The sequence below is a fragment of the Sus scrofa genome, unplaced genomic scaffold (genome assembly GCF_000003025.6).
Source record: "Sus scrofa isolate TJ Tabasco breed Duroc unplaced genomic scaffold, Sscrofa11.1 Contig1878, whole genome shotgun sequence".
Lineage (NCBI taxonomy): Eukaryota > Metazoa > Chordata > Mammalia > Artiodactyla > Suidae > Sus > Sus scrofa.
Window position 1 is genome coordinate 1253334 of NW_018084968.1, and position 6113 is coordinate 1259446.

The 6113-nt window shown below is 42.4% G+C and overlaps 1 long non-coding RNA gene across 1 annotated transcript; it reads left to right on the forward strand.

Moving 5' to 3' along the window:
- Positions 1 to 4810: 4810 nt before the first annotated feature.
- LOC110258313 lies at positions 4811 to 5803 on the forward strand. The gene is made up of 3 exons (XR_002341053.1): positions 4811 to 4861; positions 5202 to 5417; positions 5747 to 5803. It is a non-coding gene; the product is annotated as an uncharacterized LOC110258313 (long non-coding RNA).
- The last annotated feature ends 310 nt before the right edge of the window (positions 5804 to 6113 follow it).

Sequence of the window (6113 nt, forward strand, 5' to 3'; positions counted from 1 at the left end):
GCCGGGGAGTTCCCTTGGTGGCTCAGTGGTTAACAAATCTGACTAGGAACCATGAGGTTGTGGGTTCGATCCCTGGCCTCGCTCAGTGGGTTAAGGATCCTGTGTTGCTGTGGCTGTGGTGTAGGCCGTTGGCTACAGCTCCAATTCGACCCCTAGCCTGGGAACCTCCATATATCACGGGAGCAGCCCTAGAAAAAGACAGAAAAAAAAAAAAAAAAAGAAAGAAAACAGCCGGGACAAGGCGGTACGGACAGTATGGGTTCTGTGGTGTCCTACTTCGTATGTCTAACCTCTGACCTTGCCTGCTTTTTTCTTATGCTTTATCATCGTATCTAGCCATGGAGCAGGTCTCATCACATGCCTGCCTGGCCAGTCTTCACAGAACAGCTGCTGATTGGAGGAGAAGTTTAGAAGGGGGCAGATGCAGATCCCACCTGTCACCTGTCGTATCACTGCTTCCCATATCTGCCCACTCACTTCTACACATAATCACTTATAGCCTTCCCCCTGCAAGCTCTCTTGGAAGCCTACCCTCCCTTCTTTCGCACAACTCCACTCATCCCCACTTGGAGCAGAAGCAAAGAAAAAGAAGGCCCTTGTTATTTCAAATGGAGCTTGACACAGCTTCACAAAGAGCATAAAATCAAACCGTTTTCACAGGCAATCACACCCAGGCAGTTAAAACAAACCGAGAACTCAATTACAGCCCGTTACTGTCGGATCTGGTGCTCTCTGTCTCTCCATACCCTTGGCTTCTGGAGAAAGGGGTGGGAAGGGGGCAAAGGGCACCCACCCCTGTAGCCTGCTAATAGGCTGGGCTCCCTGAAAAGGCCTTGATTTTGCCCATCAATCCAAGTGGGAAAGACAAGTGAACAATTCTGATGCTATTTAAATAGCTGAAAAGGAAGCGTTGCTGTTAAGTTCTAAGCCAAGATCTTTGCAACATTTGACGAGCAGGAGGGACCAAAAAAATATATCTACAGTGTGTGTATATGGATGTCTGTGCATGTGTGTGCACATAGGTGTGTGGGTGTGAGTGTGTGTGTTCTCACACCCATATAGTGTGTGCCGACGTCAGATTTGACAGTGGTGAGAGTCAGGGTAAAACAAGAATCCAATTTCACGCGGGCATCCCGGACATATCAACTCAACGCCTGTGACGTAAGATGAGGACAATAATACCATCTACCACCTAGGGTTGTTGTAAGACCTAAACTTAGTTAACCTTATGTAAGTTACTCACTGGTAGTTATTTGTGTGATTCTAAGTGGAGAGAGTGTAGTTTGAACCAGACAGCCCTGGTTCATGGAATGGAAGAAAGCACAACGGTAATCCCTCTAGGATCATTTAGAGATGTGAGCCTATTCTGAAATCTCTCTCTGTTTGAATTGCGTAGAAATTATACAGGAAACATCTTATATAATAATAATAATAACAACAACAACAACATGGCTGTATTCAAAAGCATTTAAATAAGACAATGGAGAACCCAGAGTTATAAGCCTGAAACTCAACTATGATGAACTGTGGGGATTTGACTCAGATACAGGTAGTTGGAGCTGGAGCCTGTTTTGCCCAAAGAGGGGGAGGACCAAGTACCTCTCACACATGGAAAGGACTATACTTCTGTGAAGCCAGGGCCTGGATGGCCCATGAACTGAGACCACAAAACCTCAGTGTGATGATTCATGAGTTGGGCCAGCAGGTGAAACCCGGATGTATTTCTCTTTAGCGTTTACTTATTAAACAAATATTTCCTGAGTGTGCCTATAAATTAGATTCTAGAATAAGTTCTGTTGGTGACGAATAAGACATGCTCTTTGGCCTGAGAGAGGTTTACTTTCCATCAGAGAGTGTTGCTATGTACACATTTGTTTCCATTGCTCTCCTCCGTGTCTTCTGACCCATCCCTTGCTCGTCTATGTTTCTGCCATTCTGCCTCTCCTTCCTAATCCAATCCAAATACCATGACCTATGCCAGCAATTCTTCAAAGAAAGGAATTTCTCATTTTAGATTCGACTTCAGCAACTTAAGTAGTAGGAGGGGTTTGAAAGCTGGTTAAATGTTTCTGCTGACAAGAAAGAGAATAAAAAAGAATTGGAAAGAATCTTGCTATTTTGATTTTTCAGGCCTATTTTTGAGGTCATTTGCATTTAACTTCCATTCTTTCTGGCAAAGATAAACCAATTTTGGTGCCAGTTCCATGATCTAATCAAATGAGAGAAGTACCATGGAAAAGAAAGGACGCTCGCTGCAAGCTCTGGGACCAATTTTTTTTTTTCCAGTGGCTGGAATTTCCTTGTTCTTTTTCTCTTCTTGTTGAGGTGAAATTCACATAAAATTAACAGTTGGGAAATGAAAAATCCAGTGACATGTAGTTTATTTAGAAGGTTTTGTACCATTACCTCTATCTAGCTCCAAAACATTTTCATCACTCCAAAAGGAAACCCCGTATCCATTAAACCATTACTCCCCATCCCAGTCCACTCCACAAAGCCCTGGCAGTCTCCAATTCACTCTTGCTCTATCTCTATGGATCTTCCTATTCTGGATGTTTCATGTAGATGGAATCATTTAATACATTACCTTTTAGTTTCTGGATCCTTTCTCTTAGCATTATGTTTTTGAGTTCATATATACACATTGTTGCATATATCAGTACTTCATTCCTTTTCATGGCTGAATAATATTCCACTGGATGTATTATACCATAATTTGTCTATCCATCCATCCACTGATGGATATTGGGTAGTTTCCACCTTTTCACTCTTGTGAATTATGTTGCTATGAATGTGCATTTGTTTAAGTACATGCTATCAATTTTGGAGGTATATACCTAAGAGAGAAACTCCTGGATCATATGATATTTCTATGTTTAAACTTTTCAAGAACTGGCAAACTTTTTTTTTCACAGTGGCTACACCATTTTATGTTCACGTTAGCAGTGTATGTGGGGGGGGGGGCACTATCACAATTTTTGTAATTTCTTGCCAACACTAGATATTTTCCTTTTTTCCCCTTAAAATATAATTATGCTATTGGGTGTGAAATAGTGTCTCACTCTTTACCCACCATTTTCCTGATACCCCATTTCCTTCATTCTTTCCAGTTGGAAAAGGCTTATTCTTTAGAAATTTGTCTCGTTCATGCCAAGTTGTGCTTTGCTATCTCTAGGAAACGCCAGGTCCTCACTCACTACAGATTAAGACTTTTGATTTTGCAGGCAAGTGTGCCTTCTAGGTTCCTACAGGGTATCAGAAGATCTGAATTCCAGCAACCACCTACAGCATAATAAATATGTGGTTTGGAGGAGGTGACTTTACCTGGAGGAGCCTTAGTTTCCTTATTTGTTAAATACATGGGGATTAACATCCCTCACAGTGTTGGAAGGAGCCTCCCAAATGCAACGAATTGAAAACGCTCTGTTGTGCTTTTGCTATTATTGGCCAGAAGGACTGAATTTATGTTGACCATGTTCCTCCAGCATAGGGTCTGGTCAACACTAGAAGTTCTATGAAGAATGAATGAATGATTTACTATCATTATTATTTCACATAGGAATGGCATAGAAATGGAAAAGATATTCTAGTTCGTCTTTAATCAAAGAAGAATAATAGATTGAAGTAATTTGGAACTGTGCCTGGAAAAACGTTGCAAGTATTTGATTTTATTATGAAGGTGTGTCTGGGACATGGTAGAAGCATTCAATGAAAAACAGAGTTTCTCCTTGTGGTCAATGCAATGGTTTTCCAGCTAGATCCCCTATTTAGGACAACATGCTCATTCCCCCAGATGCTAGGTTTGTTGGCCAAAGACTGGTTAGTGCTAGGGAGCTGGCTTCCTTGTCTTTATTCAGGACAACTCCAACCCCCCTTGGAATTGGCCACAGTTTCTGTTGCAATGCCACAACAGTTGTTTTTTGTTTTTTGCTTTTAGGGCCACACCCGCAGCATATGGAGGTTCCCAGGCTAGGGGTCTAATCGGAGCTACAGCTGCTGGCCTACCCCATGGCCACAGCTATGCCAGATCTGAGCCGTGGCTGAGAACTACACCACAGCTCATGACAACGCTGGATCCTTAATCCACTGAGCAAAGCTGGGGATGGAACCCGCAACCTCATGGTTCATAGTAGGATTCATTTCCACTGCACCATGGTGGGAACTCCATGTCATGGCAGTTTATTGTCTCCTTCTGTCCCATCCTGCTTCCTTCACTCTCCCCGAGGTGTCTGAGTTCATTCCCCAAGAAACCTGCATACACATTCCTATCCCAGAGTTTGCTTCCCAGCAAACCCGACATAATATACTGCCTCTTTCTCTTTTTTCCCTTGTGCTTCCTCTTCTTATTGCTGTTTGCAGACTATGTGCCATAGGCCATTACACTGTTTTTAATATTTTATAAAGCCCTTCCAATCCTTACAGCTACAACTCAAGGTAGATATTATTTCTTGTCTTAAAATAAGGAGGCTAAGACATTGAGTGGCTACCCATCTGCTCAGAAAGCTCCAAGAGACAAAGCCAAGATGAGAACCTGAATGCATAGGCAAATTCAGACCCAGGGGCTCCGTATTTATTGCATGAAATTGACCAGACTGCCATTGGAGCTTCCCTTTGGGATATGAACTCTATCTTTGCTTGGGTTTGAATTGGTATGAATTTTTTTTTTCTTGTTCCTTTTTTGGCCACCCTGCAGCACATGGAGTGCCCCGGCCAGGGATCAGATCTGGGCGACAATTGCGACGGATGCCCCAGCTGTGGCAACAACGGATCCTTAACCTTCTGTGCCAGGCTGGGGATCAAACGTGCGTCCCAGTGCTCCAGAGGTGCCACTGATCCCATTGCATCACAGTGGGAACTCCTGGTATGTCTTTGGATATGAAGTCTTGAGGTACTTTTGATGCTTCAGACGTTATTTCCACATTTCTTGCCCCAAATAGTTCTGGTTTGAACCCAACATTCTCCTTCCTCCAGAGTGGGAACAGTCAATGGGCCCTGCAACTGAGGCCCCACCCATCCTGAAGATAGTTAAAAATCCCATATGACCACGTGGCACATTCTCTTTAAGGGCATTATGGGATATCCTTTTGGGACCAGAGCCCCTCCTCTTAAGACCAAGACCCCCTTCATACAACCCCATCCCCTGAGAGTTTTGTCAGACATTTCACTGAATGGCCAGTGACCAGTCTCATCCTTGTTCCTAGGTCCTGGCTCTTCTGAAATAGTCTGGACAATCAGCATAGTCCATAAATGTACACAGTCTCTGGGCATGCGAGATAAAACCTTAAAACATTATCCTGCTACTTCATGCAAGCCAGTCTTGGAGACAACTTTCTGTTACAACAAGTGCATCAGAATTTATAGAAGCACAAGAACGAGGGAATCATCTAAATGTGCAACAAGAGACTAGCCAAAAAATGGTGAGCAGATAGCATTGTCATAAAAATCGTGTTTTCAAATAATACTTAATGGCACGGAAAATGGCTCAAAATATATCAAGTGAAAAGAATAGAATACTAAGCACGTTCATTGAATTTTGTCCCTAAGTTTTCATATAATATGCTAATAAGAAAAAAGACTAGAATAAAATACATCACTGTGGTTATTTGGGAGGATCATGAGATTGTATAGTCTGTTTTTATTTTTTCTCTTTCATGTACTATTGTATTTTCCAAGTTTTGTGCAAATAGTGCGAACTACTTCTATTATTAAGAAAAACAACTATTTTTTTTTTTTTTTGTCTTTTTAGGACCACACCCGCGGCCGGCCTACGCCACAGCCACAGCAACGTGGGATCCAAGCCATGTCTTCGGTCTACACCACAGTCAGGGCAACACCAGATCCTTAACCCACTGAGCGAGACCAGGGATTGAAACCCGCGACCTCAGGGTTCCCATTCGGATTTGTTTCCACGGAACTCCACCAAAAGTAACTATTTAAAAATACTGTAACAATCTATTTTTAAAATTGCTTTCTTTAGATTGGCACTTAAAACACATTCTGTGTCTTATAATCCAATTCAGTAGAGTTCTGGCAGTTATGAGCATTTCTTGTCCAGGTTTTTTGGATCCATAACCTCAATATGTCTGGAATGTTTTTGCTTGGTTGTCAGTCAG